The following is a 14,563-nucleotide window of genomic DNA, read 5'->3' as shown; positions in this document are numbered from 1 at the left end:
GTGGAATAACTGAAATCTAGTGGAATGAATAGGTCTTCAAGAGTAGATTATGAGGGCAGCCTCCGGGATGGTTGGAGTCCTAATGCTTTAGATAGTCTCCTGAGACTCAGAGAATTTAGTCAGCAAACTATCAAGGTAGAATTTCCCCTCTTTTCCCTCTCCTCTGCCAACTATCTTGCACTGAACCACGAAAATTTAAAGCATTATATAGTCTTTTTTCTTTCATTAGACTGTTGGTATTTCTGAAATCAGCAAGGACTTCCAGGAATGTCCCTAATCTCCTCCCACCAGCTTCTCATGTAGGGACAAAGCTGTTGCCATGAAATTGACTGGCTCAACTTTTAGGGTTTTTCATCAGTCCACAGAGTAGTGATGTGCTGACAGAGATTGTCAAGACAGTCAAATATGTTCATACATGAAGCTGGTACAAATCTTGGTCTACAAATAGATGGGTGAAAGGAATGTTAAAACTTAAGTTCTTTGAAGGTCAGTTTATTAATTTTAAGTTCTACCAGCATAGTCGAACCTTAATTCCAGACCTAGGAATTCTTTTCTAACCTGGAGGGGAAGGAAAGAGGGGACTTTCAGAAAGCCTAGCTCCAGCTTCTTCCAGACTGTGTCTTTGTGTTCCTGTCTTTTCTATTTCCCTAGTTTCTAGTCATTTGAAACTGAAAAGCCAGAAAAAAAGTTTTTTTAAATTTTTCTCACCTCTGCTTTTTTGCTGTCAGCTACATGCCCTGAGGGGATGAGCACAAACCAGCCTAGATGCCTGAATTGGGGGAAGGAGACTAGTAGAAAAGTGGTAATACTTCAAAAATTTTAACCTGTTACACATGTGACAGGGAGTGATGACAATCGGATGTGAAAAGCTAAAGGATTTGCCCAAGTCCTAAAAGGCTCCTTATAGGTCAGATGAGATAATGAATGGGTGTGAAAGGGATTAGGAAGGTGGCAACAGTGGTGTGCATTTCCATTGTCCGTTATTACTAATTCACTTTTATTGGAAATGCCAAAATCCAGGTTTTTAATTCTTATAAAAGCTGTGGCAAGAAAGTCATGAGAGTTTTTGTTTCCAGGATTCATTAAAGGAAAAACTGGAGCCAAAATGTTAGTCACATTCATATATGCTAAAATTAGGAAGTAACAAATGAGAAACATTAAAATCTCAAAAGTTAGAAACCTCACATATTCTGTCATTACTAAGCTTGATATTTTACCTTAATTCTCCTCTTTTCAGTGGATAAAGCACTGGAATAAAAGTCAAGAGATCTGGAATGTATTTCCACTTGGTCACTAAAAAATTCTATACCCAGGAACAGAACTACTTTGAGTCTCACTTGCTTACTCTAAAATGGGAAGGTAAACCCTTAATGATACCTGCAGTGCCTTCCAAGTCTGTCTCCAATTCTGTCATTTTTGTACCTTCCAATCAAGCCCTACCTTTAGTTCCCAACTTCATCTGTTGTGTAGAGCCAATGATATTTTGTGGCTGTCTATCCTCAACATAATCTATCCTATCCTAATATGAGGAAGTGAAGGTATGGAGGAAATTAATGGGAAAAAAAATAGAATCATGAAGACATATAATCAAGCTTTTCTTTTCTTTCTTCCATTCTTCTTTCCTTCCTTTCTTCCTTCCTTCCTTCCTTCTTTCCTTCCTTACATCTTTTCTTTCCTATCTGCACATTGCCAAGTACCAAAACTGTAAGGATGAGCAAGGCAAGTCTTCATTGGGCTTTTTTCAAGCAAATCTAGACCATGAATTTCCTCCTTCCACTCTCTGCCTATCCAAATTCTACCCATCTTTTTAAGATCAAATCAAACCCTACTTCCTCAAGGAAGTCTCATGGCCACACCCACGAACATGTCTCAAATCACTCATCTGGTAACTCTTCTTAATAACTTCACATGTGACACAGTATAATCCTCAGCCAGGACTGCCATGTAAGGTTGTACAGGTTTTTCCCTGCATAAGGTGACCTGGCTGAGAAAGAAGTGGGAGCTGAAATCTAGCCTGCACGTTCGTTCCTTGTCAAGCTGTGCACACTTGGGGTGGCATCTGCCCCATATAGACATCTTTTTCTCATTCTCACAAAAGTGGTTTTGTGAGAATAAAACCTAAAAAAGAAAAATTTCAAAATATACTGTGCAACTATGAAAGGTAGAGATAATCTCTGCCTCCCTCTTCTCACTCAGATAATCCATGCTGCCCTTGCCCCTGAAGCCTCCAAGGCCAGTCTCCCAAGACTTCTCTTATTTTAGTCAGTAAAATCATATACTCCAGAATATCCCAAATCCATTCCTAAACTAAACAATTGGAAGGAAACAGTGAGACCAGATGTGATGGTTAATTTTATGTGTCAGCTTGACTGGCCATGGTGTGCCCAGATTAAACATTATTTCTGGGTAAGTCTGTGAGGGTGTTTCTAAATGAGATTAATGTTTGAATACGTGGAGTCAGTAAAGAAGACTGCCCAATCCAATGTGGATGGGCACCATTCAGTAAATTGAGGGCCTGAATATAACAAGAGGAGAAGGGAGAAAACTGTCCCTTGTTTTGCCTGCCTCACTATTGAGCTGGGACATTTCATCTCATTTTCTCCTGCCCTTGGACTGGGATTTACACCATTGGCTATGCTGGTTCTCAGGTCTCAGACTGGGAATGAATTATACCACCAGCTTTTCTGGGTCTCCAGCTTGCAGAGGGCAGATTATGGGACTTCTCAGCCTACACTGTCAATTCCTCCTAATAAATGATAGAGAGAGAGAGGGAGAGAGAGAGAAAGAGAGAGATGATAGATAGGTAGACAATAGATATCTCCTATTGGTTCTGTGTCTCTGGAGAACCCTGACTAACATACCAGACAACAGCCTTGTATGAAAGCATCAGCTAGTTTCAGTGTCACATCCCCATGAATATAATTTGCTAAGCTAATATACATCTGATGGGTCTACAATTTTCCAAAGACCTTTGGAACTTTTATTGTGACATAATTATAGATTCATAGGAGGATGCTGAGGAATAGACAAGAAAGTCCAGTGCAATCCTCTCCCAACTCCCTCTCTGCACCCCATGTCAATATCCCATACACCCGTAGTACAATATCAAAACCAAGAAATTGACCTTGGTACAATTCATAGAGCTTATTCAGATTTTACCATGAAATTATTTGTGTGCATGAGTGTGTGTGCACAGATCTATGCAATTTTGTCACCTGTATAGCCCTACATAACCACCACCACAATCAAGATACTCAGTTGTTCCACCACCACAAACATCTCTCTCTTGCTAACCTCCCTTCTCCCTCATCATCCCTAATCCCTGGCAACCAATAAGGTGTGCTCCACCTCTACAAAAATTTTTTTTTATTTTAAGAATGTTACATAAATGAAATTATGCAATTATATTTACTATATTATCATTATATTAATAATGTTATATTTATATATTTTATTTTGTTGAGCAAATTATTATAGCTATGGCCATTGGAAGTTCTTTCCATTGGTTCCTGTATTCCTTTGACATAGCCCCAACATTGTGTGTTGTTTTGTTTTGTTTTGTAGTAACAAATAAAGTTACTATGGACATTCATATCCAAGAACCTATGTGAAAATAAATTTTAATTTCTCTGGGAAAATTGCCCAAATCACCAATTACTGGGTTATATGGTAAATCCATTTTTAGTTTTGAAGGGAACTGCCGCACTATTTTTCAGAGTGGTTATACCATTTTACATTTCTACTAACAATGTGTGAATGATCCAGTTTCTTTGCATCCTCACCAGCATTTGATTGTTATCACAACCTTTCATTTTAGCCATTCCGATAGGTTTGTAGTGATAACTCATGGTTTAGGCTTGCATTTCTGTAATGGCTAATAATGTTAACCAACTTTTCATGCATTTATTTGGACATCCTCTTTAGTGGAATGTCTATGCATGTATTTTGCCTATTTTCTAATTAGATTTTTTTTAATGCTGAGTTTTTGATACTTTTTCTTATATATTCTAGATATAAGGTTTTTATTGGGGATGTGAGTTGCAAATATTTTTCCTAGTCTGTAATTTGTCTTCTCTTTAAATTTGCATTTAAAGTCTTAAAACATCCTGAAACATGCCTGTTATTCGGATCTTAGCATGAGGAAACAGGATCAACAAGATAAAGGACTTTTTAAAATACACAGTTATTAAGGGCATGACTGGAATTAGAACTCAGTACATACATGCTAACTCTTAGTCAAGTACTTTTTTTTAATGGATGATAATCTTGGTGATGTCACACTTGGTAATTTGTTTTCTTTTCTTGATGCCAAAGAGTCTTTCAACTGTTATTTTGGAGGGAACATTAGAAAGCTTATAGCTCAAGTCCCCCAATTTACAACTGATAAAACTGAGCTCAGGGAGATGAAATGAATCGTCCATACTCAGGTGGCTTACCAGTTAACGGTGGAGCCCAGCCTAGAGCCCAAGGCCTGACTCCCAGTCTGATTGTTTCCCTGTTCTGCCACACTCTCTCTCACTACTGCTCAAAGCTCCCCATGTCCAACACGCTCATGTCCTAAGAGCTTGCAGGGAAGGAAGGATAATGACTTGGGAGCCCAGAAAAAGCTCTTTACCTTGGAGGGATGAGAGAAAGTAAAGAAGAACATCAGAAAACAAATGACATCAAAGGAAGTGCCGTGGTCACATGGATGCTGAGGAGAGCCTTGGAAGTTTCACGGATGAGAATGTGTGGGGGCTGCTGGCACCTTGTAAATGTCATCACTGCACCCCAAAATAGATGTATTATTTATTTCTCTCCAATATCTGTGACAATCCTAATAGAGACTGTGCCTAATAGTTTGCTCTTATCTTGACTCAAAACACTGAAATATATTTCTCTTAACTAAATGAGCTTCCCCATTGCAGCAAGATGTCTATTCCATTGCTCCCTCCGTCACCCACTCCCACCCTCCCACATGTATCCAGCCACAGACACATCTTGATTCCAGCTAGGGTGGGTGGTGATGGACACACACAGCTAGGGAAAGAGGTTCTGCTTTCCTTTCTGCCAGAGCCAAAGGCTTTGGCTTAGGAGGGTGTAGGTTATACACTCCTGTGTTTGTGGTGACCAAGGAAATGTGTATGTTTAGCAATAACTGTGAGGCCCCTAAGGGCTCTCTGGGTATCTGGGGATATTTCATTTCATTTTTAAAAACTTACATTGTAAAAATAGATCACTGATACAGAAACCACACAAAATATGGTTTCACGAATTACTGTAAGGTCAATCCTCAATAATCACCACCCAGTCAAAAAATAGAACCCATCAAGCTACCCCAGAAGTGCCCCTGGTGTTCTTCATCCCAACATAGCCAAGCCCTCCTCCAGATGTCTCCTGACTTTTATGGTAATTACTTCCGTGCACTTCTTTATGGTTTTATCACTGAAGTATGTAGAGTTAAAAAACCTTGATATGCTTTTAGGACTTTTTGAGTCCACATGTGTCCCTTCCATTCCTTACTTTTTCTTTACATGTACCTTTTGAAGAATCTGAGCTATTTGACCTGCAGAGCTGCCCCCAGTGTGGATGCTGCTGGATGCGTACTCATGGTGCAGTTCAACATGTTCCTCTGTCCTCAGGCTTCTCTGAAAATTGGCAGCTAGATTCAGAACAGGATCCAAAGATAGCTGGATTCAGGTTGTAGGTAGACTTGTAGCCATTCATCAAGAGGCACATAATATCTGATTGTCTCTTTGTTTTGTTAACAGCTATTGATGCTTAATGCAGAAATCTATTCATGTATTAGGGACCGAAAAGTAGTGATGTTTTAATCTTGTCATTACCTTCACTGATTAGTTTGGCATGCTTTCATACAGAGGTGCTTTCCCTTGTCTTCTCTTTGGATACCTCATGGCACAGATGATATAAGAAAAACAGGATAAATATTTGATTCTTCCTTTTATTTTCCTATCACCCTCTAAAAGTGACCAAGTGGTTTTTTTAATAGTATTTTGAACTCATGGACAAACATATTTGAAAGGTTTTAGCCCGCTGCAATTATTGTCATTATTGAAGCTCAAATTGGCCCATCTGTGGCCAGCTGGAGTTTCTTCAAGTTGGTTCCTGAAACTTTTTTATACAATCCCAGTGGTTTTATATAACATAGTACACTTTGGTAACTTGGCTATCTGGTGTGGTAAGATGTTCTAAGCTCATCCCATAATTTTTCTTTTTTGTTTCAGACAAAAGAAAATGAGCCATTTCTTTAAGAATTCTTGTTTTATTTTTTTAAGTGAGAGATGACATTCCAAGACCACAATCTGGGCACTAGGGATAGATAGATTAGATAGATATATAGATTGATGGATAGATAGATAGATAGATGATAGATAGTTAGATAGACAGATAGATGATAGATAGAATCTGAAATAAATTTGAATTACAAATATCAGTACAAACTTGGCTTGTGTGTGTGTGTGTGTGTGTGTATGTGTGTGTGTGTTCATACTGATACTTTTAAGTCAAATTTATTTCAACTTCCTGAATTTGGATTGTAAGAGTTTTTTTTTACTAAAACTTATATCTATATCTCCTCACTTTCATCTCAAGAAACTTAGGGACGTAAGGGTAAAAGACATAGAAAAACAGTAATTACTCTTTCTTTTCTATTCCACATATATACAACAGTATTAGTGAAACATCCGTAATAAATACCATCAGTATGATTTCTGAAAAGATGAGTAAAAGCAGCATATGCTTTCCTCCTCCCATTTTATACAATTGGTCTATATGCCTATATTGTCAGAATATGAAGAATATATGTACTTGTTCCCTCTTAGCATACATTCAATCTTAGCTTTACAAGTAACTGACTGTTTCGTGCTCACCACCAGACATGTCAATGTCTCTCTAGTCATTTTGATGTCTAGCTCACCATCAAGTAAATTCCTAAGAAAAGCCTCATGGGAATACAATTTCCTGAGCTCTCCATGTACATAAGAGTTGGTGCCCTTTATACTTAAAAGTTCATTTGCTGGATATAAAATCCTTGGCTCATACCTTCTTTCTTTAGTAAGTAAGTCTCTCCTTTCTCATCTGGCATGAAATACTGCTTTTGAAAAACCTAATTATGATCTAATGTTTTTTTCCTTGTAAGTCACTTGTTCTTTTTGTCTAGATACTCAAGTAATGTGGTTTTTTCTTTTAAAATCCAATCACTTTACTAGAATATAATATACTTTAGTGTTGGTCAATAGTCCCTTTTTTTTTTTTTTTTTTTTTTTCCGGTACGCGGGCCTCTCGCTGTTGTGGCCTCTCCCGTTGCGGAGCACAGGCTCCGGATGCGCAGGCTTAGCGGCCATGGCCCACGGGCCCGGCCGCTCCGCGGCATGTGGGATCCTTCCGGACCGGGGCACGAACCCACGTCCCCTGCATTGGCAGGCGGACTCTCAACCACTGCACCACCAGGGAAGCCCCGGTCAATAGTCTCTTTAAATATGTGATTTAAATTTTTTTTAAGGGAAGATTTTCTGAATCATATTTTTTAGTGTTTATTGTGTTTCCTTGCTTTGGTTTTCTTCTTTAGGGACACCTATTATGTTCGGGATCTTCTTTTGTAGCTTCAATTTTAGTCACTATGTCATGAATCCTTTTTATCTTTTTATTTTACTCCTTTTGGATTTTTAAATTATTTTTCTTCCATTCAACCTTTTATTTCTCTTCAAGTATTTACTGTTGTGTTTATTCACTCTTTTGTTTATTTGTTTTGTTTGTTTTTGAGGTATGCGGGCCTCTCACCGTTGTGGCCTCTCCCGTTGTGGAGCACAGGCTCCAGACACGCAGGCTCAGCGGCCATGGCTCACCGGCCCAGCCGCTCCGCGGCATGAGGGATCTTCCCAGACCGGGGCACGAACCTGTGTCCCCTGCATCGGCAGGCAGACTCTCAACCACTGTGCCACCAGGGAAGCCCTCATCTTCATTTTTGACATTATATTTTCATTTCTATTAATTTTTTTCTGAGTTCTGTCACTTCCTTTGTGAGGTTTCCTAATTCTAATTTATGCTCCTCTTTCATGTCTTTTAGCATTTTCTTCAGATCTTTTAGCTCATTTCAAAACAGCAGGTTAGCATTTTTATTAGTTTTGTGGACATGTTTTACTGGTATATTTTTATTCTGCTTCAGTTCTCTTTTTATCTTAAAAAATTTTATAAGAGAAATTTGAAAGTTGATACTTTTCTGTTTCTAATTTTTACTTGAAATTGGTTTTCCTGAACTTTTAAAAAGAAGCAGGGGCTTCCCTGGTGGTGCAGTGGTTGAGAGTCCGCCTGCCAATGCAGGGAACATGGGTTCGTGCCCCAGTCTGGGAAGGCCACATGCCGCAGAGCGGCTGGGCCCGTGAGCCATGGCCGCTGAGCCTGTGCGTCCGGAGCCTGTGCTTTGCAACGGGAGAGGCCACAACAGTGAGAGGCCCGCGTACCGGAAAAAAAAAAAAAAGAGAAGCAGGACTGTAGATAGTCCTTCTAATTTTGCAGCCCTCCATCTTCCTTTTCCTTGCAGTGTTAAAAATGTTGATTTGTTTTCTAAGATTTCCTGACACTGTTTCATTTCCCACTTTTATCTGAACCTTCTCTTTCCATCCCATTATCCCTATTCTTTCTAGTGTTGTTTTAAATGACACAGGGATTTGACCAACAAGTATGTTCTCATTGGCCATGTACTATTTACTAGGTAGATTTTTAAGAGGGCCTAGAAGCCATCTCAGCTCAAAGTTTATGTTGTCCCCAACTTTAATTGTGGATATGACATGCAAAATGAAAAAAAATGAATGGGCCAGGGCACCACCAGTTGAGAAGTTAAGAGGAGAAAAAGAGGTATCTGGGTGTAGATAGTTGAGCATGGTCTTAAAGGGTAGACTGCCTGAAAGAATAAAAAAGAGGCATCCCCTGGCATGTTTCATAAAAGAGGGGAAGAAAATATAAGCAAACATGTTGTAAGAGTTATGCACATGGTCTGGTTATGAGGCAGAGAGGAAATCAGCCTGGCCGGTGGGTGTCACAGAAGAAGAAGAAAGAATTAGTGGGGAATAGAAGTGAATAAGTAGGAGAGTATCATAATGTTAAAAACAAAACAACAAAAAATGCATCTGAAATTGCTGCACACTTATGATACATTTTAAAAAAGTAAACCAGGATTCAAAATTCCAGAGAGATTGGCTTATGATTTATGGTCCAAGTCTTATATTTTGATTATGTGCTCCCTTTAATACTTACTCCTGTGCACATAGAATAGTCTCAAATTTGCTGATTCAACACAATAATAAATTACTGTAGGTCCACTCCAAAAAAAATCTGCAGGAGCCAGTATAAATATAATGACTATAAAGCAGGTGCTGGCCTTCAAGGTAAGTATATCCTATGATACATAGCACAGTTTATATTAAAAAATTCACAAATCATTGTGGCTATGAATGCTCATCATCCTAGCTCAACTAAAAAAATAGTACACCCCTTTTTAATATGTTTAAGAGTTGTTATTTTTAAGAACCATTTACATATGTGAAGCAAGCAAAGAGCAAATGAGTTTAAACTCAGATAGAAGGAAATGTCAGTACTTAATAAATGCTCTCATTCTCCATCTTCCTCTCCTTCCCTCCTTTTCCACCACGGGTGTGATAATGCTTCTACAAGACCGGAGTTGGCAAACTATGGCTCACTGGCCAAATCCAGCCTGCTGCTTGTTTTTGTGTGGCCCACAAGCTAAGAATGGTTTTTACATTTTCAAATGGTTTGGAAAAAAAAATCAAAAGAAGAATAATATTTCATGTCTTGTGGAAGTTATGTGAAATTCAAATTTCAGTGTCCATCTATAAAGTTTTATTTGAATACAGCCCCTGTCATTCATTTACATATTGTCTGTGGCTGCATTCCTATCACCACAGAGTTGAGTAGTCACAACAGAGACCCTATAGACCCCAAAGCCTGCATTGTTTACTCTCTGGCCCTTTACAGAAAAATTATGGAGGCCCCGGGAATAAACTAACTTAACCATTGGTCTCCAGGAGGTGAAAACACAGACTGTATACAGGTTATTCATTTCACTGGGACATTTGCCTCACAGCATTTTACTCAGCCCCTGTGAGGGAACAATAATCCGCACCTCATTTTTTATGATTCCCAACCCAGTCACTTATGCTGCACTTACTTGGTCTGTTCTTACCAAGCTCTCAATGTTTCAACTGTGTCCAGATTTCCAGGCAGTTAAATCTCTCCTGGGCTCCAGAATCTCATCCTATGTTTTACCAAAGGAAAGTATTTAGGCACTGAAGCCAGAAGTCCTGATTAATAATGAACCGTCTCTCATTTTATCAGCGGTGATAAGTGTCTGCTCAAGCCTAAAGTGAGCACCTCAGGGATAGAGCCTCTGCTTAGTATTTTGTTCTATGCCTCCCACCCAGTGCCAGTCACAGCCCCTCAGTAGATGATCAGGATGTTTGTTGATCGACTAACCGACTGATTGAGCAGCTGAGCCAGTGAGGTGGCAGTGCGAGTGTAAGGGAGGAGCAATCCAAAAGTCCTTTATGTGAACACTGGGCCTGGGGCAGTATTCATTTATTCTGTGTCCTTTCTCCTTTAAGTTCCTTCTGGGTTCACTGGATTTGAAAAGCATTTGAGAGGAAGAGAAGATGGTGCAAGTGAACCAAAGCAACTCGCCTCCATCTGCCTTCAATTCTCAGACAGGGAAAACATTTCCAGAAGGCCTGGTGCATGAGAACCTGACGTGGTGACAGAACGTTCTGTCTCCCTCTTGTTACAGGAGCAGTGAGCTGAGTTTCTTCAGGCTCGTAAATCCTGAGGGCCTTTTCCAGCCGCTGGCCCCCATTCCAGGAAGTGGACGCTTTGAAACCCCCGTCAAAAAAGAACATTGTGTTTCTGCACTCTCAGCCCCACTGAGGGCCAGTTGCTCCCAGCGCAGGTAGTCAGGGCGTCCAGTTAGGGCAGATGAGATTTATGCTTCCTGAGCTCTTGCCTTTCGGAATTTTGCGGGAAAATACAGTTGATCAACACTGCTCAGTGATGTGTTTGAGTGAGCTGAAGGGTATAGTAGGAATTTATTAAACTAAATTTTCTGGGAGGAGACTGAGGGAAGTGTCCTCCGGGGGGAAGTGGAGAAAACCAGCGTCAGAGCGGGGACTAGCACGGACCTGAGGACTCTGTAGGCACCACTGCTCTGGGGGGGTCTCCCCCAGTAGCCAAGGGGCAGAAAGTCTGGTGCCCAGGTTGGGGGTGGGAGGGAGGAGAGAAGCCCAGGTTCACAGAACTAACCAGCAACAGACTAACCAGCACTTGTGCACACCTCTACCCAGGCAGCTCTGGTGTCTCAGTGTTGCCTTCTTTGCTGCTTCTTTTCCCATCAAGATTTGTGGTGTTCCTGGCCACATCCAGAGTAGTTAGTGTTTGGCAACACATTCGCAAAGGCATGTTGTAGCTGAAAGAGTGTTGTGTACAGGCTGAAAGGCAGAGCACTGGACACGAGAACTTGGGCAGCAATACCTTCAGGTCCCTCTTCTGTAAAATAAGAGGCTGTAATATCCACCTCCCAGTGTTACCAGGAGAGCAAAATGAGAAAATGACTGTGAAAGTACTTTATTAACCACTATGTGAGTAGGAAACAGTATTACTGTAACTGGCACTACTGTGTAAGCTGCTGCTGTTGCACTTACTACTACCACAATTACTAATCCTGTGATACTACTATTACCAGCGATACTAATCTAAGGGCTAGATGACTAGGGTGAGGAATCTGGTAAACCACATCATACCTGAGAGGAATGGTTGAATAAACCAGCTGGAGTCGACTCAGACAGAAATCTCAGTGGGAAAATAACTGTCTACAAGGATCTAAAGGTTTGCCATGGAAAAGGAGATAGCCTTGATCTGAGTGCTTTCATTGAAAACTCAAGGCCACAGAGCAGAAGTACAAGGAAGTAGTACAAGAAGTACAAGTACATTACAGGACAATAAGAACTTGCTCTTAATGTTATTGCAAAACAATACAGAATACTACTGTAGGACACAGTGAAGACCCTGTATTAGGAAATGTTGAGGTAGAGAGATGAACATCTCTACAGACATTCATTTAAGAATTTATTTCTGCAGCAGTGTCTATTGATGGCGCACTGAATGCCGAGCAGTGCTTTAGGGACTAGGAGTACCACTCCCAGTGAACAAGACCAACTCTTGCTTTCATGGAACTTGCGATTAGATTAGAGCATTGGGTGGAGGTTGGATGCTGTCACGACAACCATTTCCTATCACTTTTATCATTCTGACTCTTTTAGAATACTGTGATTTCATAGGTATACAATTAAGAGAAGGGAACAATCAACCGGTTTTTGCCCTGCTCATAGATTCTCCTTCTAGCCTGGCTGGTGTAGGGGAGCAGAATTTGGCACCATAAATGTTTCTCTTTAACATATTAATTGTTTCAAGCTAGTTATTTTCTAATAAACAGCAGACACAGAGAAACTCTGAAAACCAAGTAGGAGTTACCCTTTTGATAGAAATATTTATATTTGTAAGGGAAATCGCCAATTGTAAGGGTGTCTCCCTTTCTGTGCCTGGAAGGGAGGATGAACAAATCTTTCGAAAACTCTTAAGGGGTGGAGAAGGCAAGGGCTTAAATCTGCATCACAATTACCCTTATTTACTGTACTTTTCCTGAGTAAACTTCCTTAACTAGCTCTCCCTACCCTCCTTTGTCTTGAGCAGAGGATGGTATTTAAGGTGAGGGCTTTAGCCATTTTGGTGAGTTACTCAGTTTTTCTGGGTCTCTCTCATGTATACATCTTACTAAAATTCTGTTTGATTTTCTCCTGTTAATCTCTCTCATGTCAGTTTAATTCTTAGACCATCTAGAAGATCTAGATGGACAGAGAAAAATTTCTTCCTCCCTGGCACAGGGAATGGCCCTGGCAGTAGAGAACAGGTAGTGGAAGGAGCCTCTAACTCCCAGTGAATCCCTTTCCTGGACCAACTCTCCTTGGTTGGGAGTGACAGCCGTCCTGCGGTGAGTTTCAGGTGGTGATGACTATTCTGGGAGCTAGACTTCCTGTTCTTAGTCCTCTAAGAACAGCACCTGGAGGATGATGGACCCCAAACCACCAAGACCTCTTGGAAGCTTCTGCAGGGTGAGCAGCAAGGTTCTGAAACTCAAGCAAGAATGATGGCAAACAGGATGATGAAACCTTGCCTGTCTAAAATACATTTCCTCTTGCCTGGAAGGGAGTCTGCAATTCCCCCAGGCAGCCTCTCTTTAAATGTAAACATTCCTGACTGGAGTACACAATACTGTACCACTCTGTTCAAGCAGTCAGCAGTTTCTAAGATTCACCCTCTAAAAATCTCATCTGGCCACCTGCTCCCTCCGCATCACCTCTGCCTCCCCACATCTTGCCTGAATCTTTGCAATAGCCTCTGGCCCGTTCCCCCACTACTTCTTATTGGTCATCATGCCCATCCATGCTTTACACCTTCACCTCAGTGATCCTACTCAAAAGCTTGCCACTCTCTGGTTGACCTTCAGGGGCTTCCTGTTGCTGACAGCATGGTCTTTAAAAGGGAGTGCACATGCCCCAGGACTCTGGAAAGGCAATACTGGAACTTCTTGCTAGAACTCACATACAGATCAACAGAGGGTCCTACATCCAACACAATTAAAAAAAGGCCACACCCTAAAATCACATCCTTCAAATATGAACTGCCTTCAAATATAATCTAATAATTATATGACATTAGCAATACATTTAAAACATAAACAGTCACAATTTTATAAAAACAGATAAATGAGTAGTATTTATACATATGCATTAAATTTTATTTGAATAAACATTTGAAGGATATATGAAAAGCTAGTAAGATTTGTTACAACTATACTCCAATAAAAATTTAATAAAAATATTGTAAAGCAAATATATTCCAATAAAAATTAATTAAAAAAAAGATTTGCTAAATATGAGGGCAGGGGTGGTGAGTGAGTAGGCTGAGGTAGGAGAGAGAGTTTTCAGTTTATAGCTTTTAAAATCATGATCATTTGGGAACAATGCAACTATTAATTATTCAAAACGTTAAATGAAGAAATTAGACTTGAGAATATGATGTCAAACTATAATTCTTTTTTTTTTAATTGAAGAATAGTTGATTTAAAATGTTGTGTTAGTTTCTGGTGTACAACAAAGTGATCCAAATATATATATATACATTATTTTTCATTCTTTTCCATTATGATTTATCACAGGATATTGAATATAGTTCCCTGTGCTATACAGTACGACTTTGGTGTTTATCTATTTTGTATATAGTAGTTTTTATCTGCTAATCCCAAACTCCTAATTTATCCCTCCCCCACCCCCCCTTTCCCCTTTGGTAACCATAAGTTTGTCTTCTATGTCTGAGTCTGTTTCTGTTCTGTAAATAAGTTCATTTGTATCATATTTTAGATTCCATATATAAGTGACAACATATGGTATTTGCCTTTCTCTTTCTGACTTACTTCACTTAGTATGATAATCTCTAGGTCCATCCA

Source organism: Leucopleurus acutus (assembly GCF_964270905.1).
Source record: "Leucopleurus acutus genome assembly, chromosome: 13".
Taxonomy (NCBI): Eukaryota; Metazoa; Chordata; class Mammalia; order Artiodactyla; family Delphinidae; genus Leucopleurus; species Leucopleurus acutus.
This window is presented reverse-complemented; position numbering follows the sequence as displayed.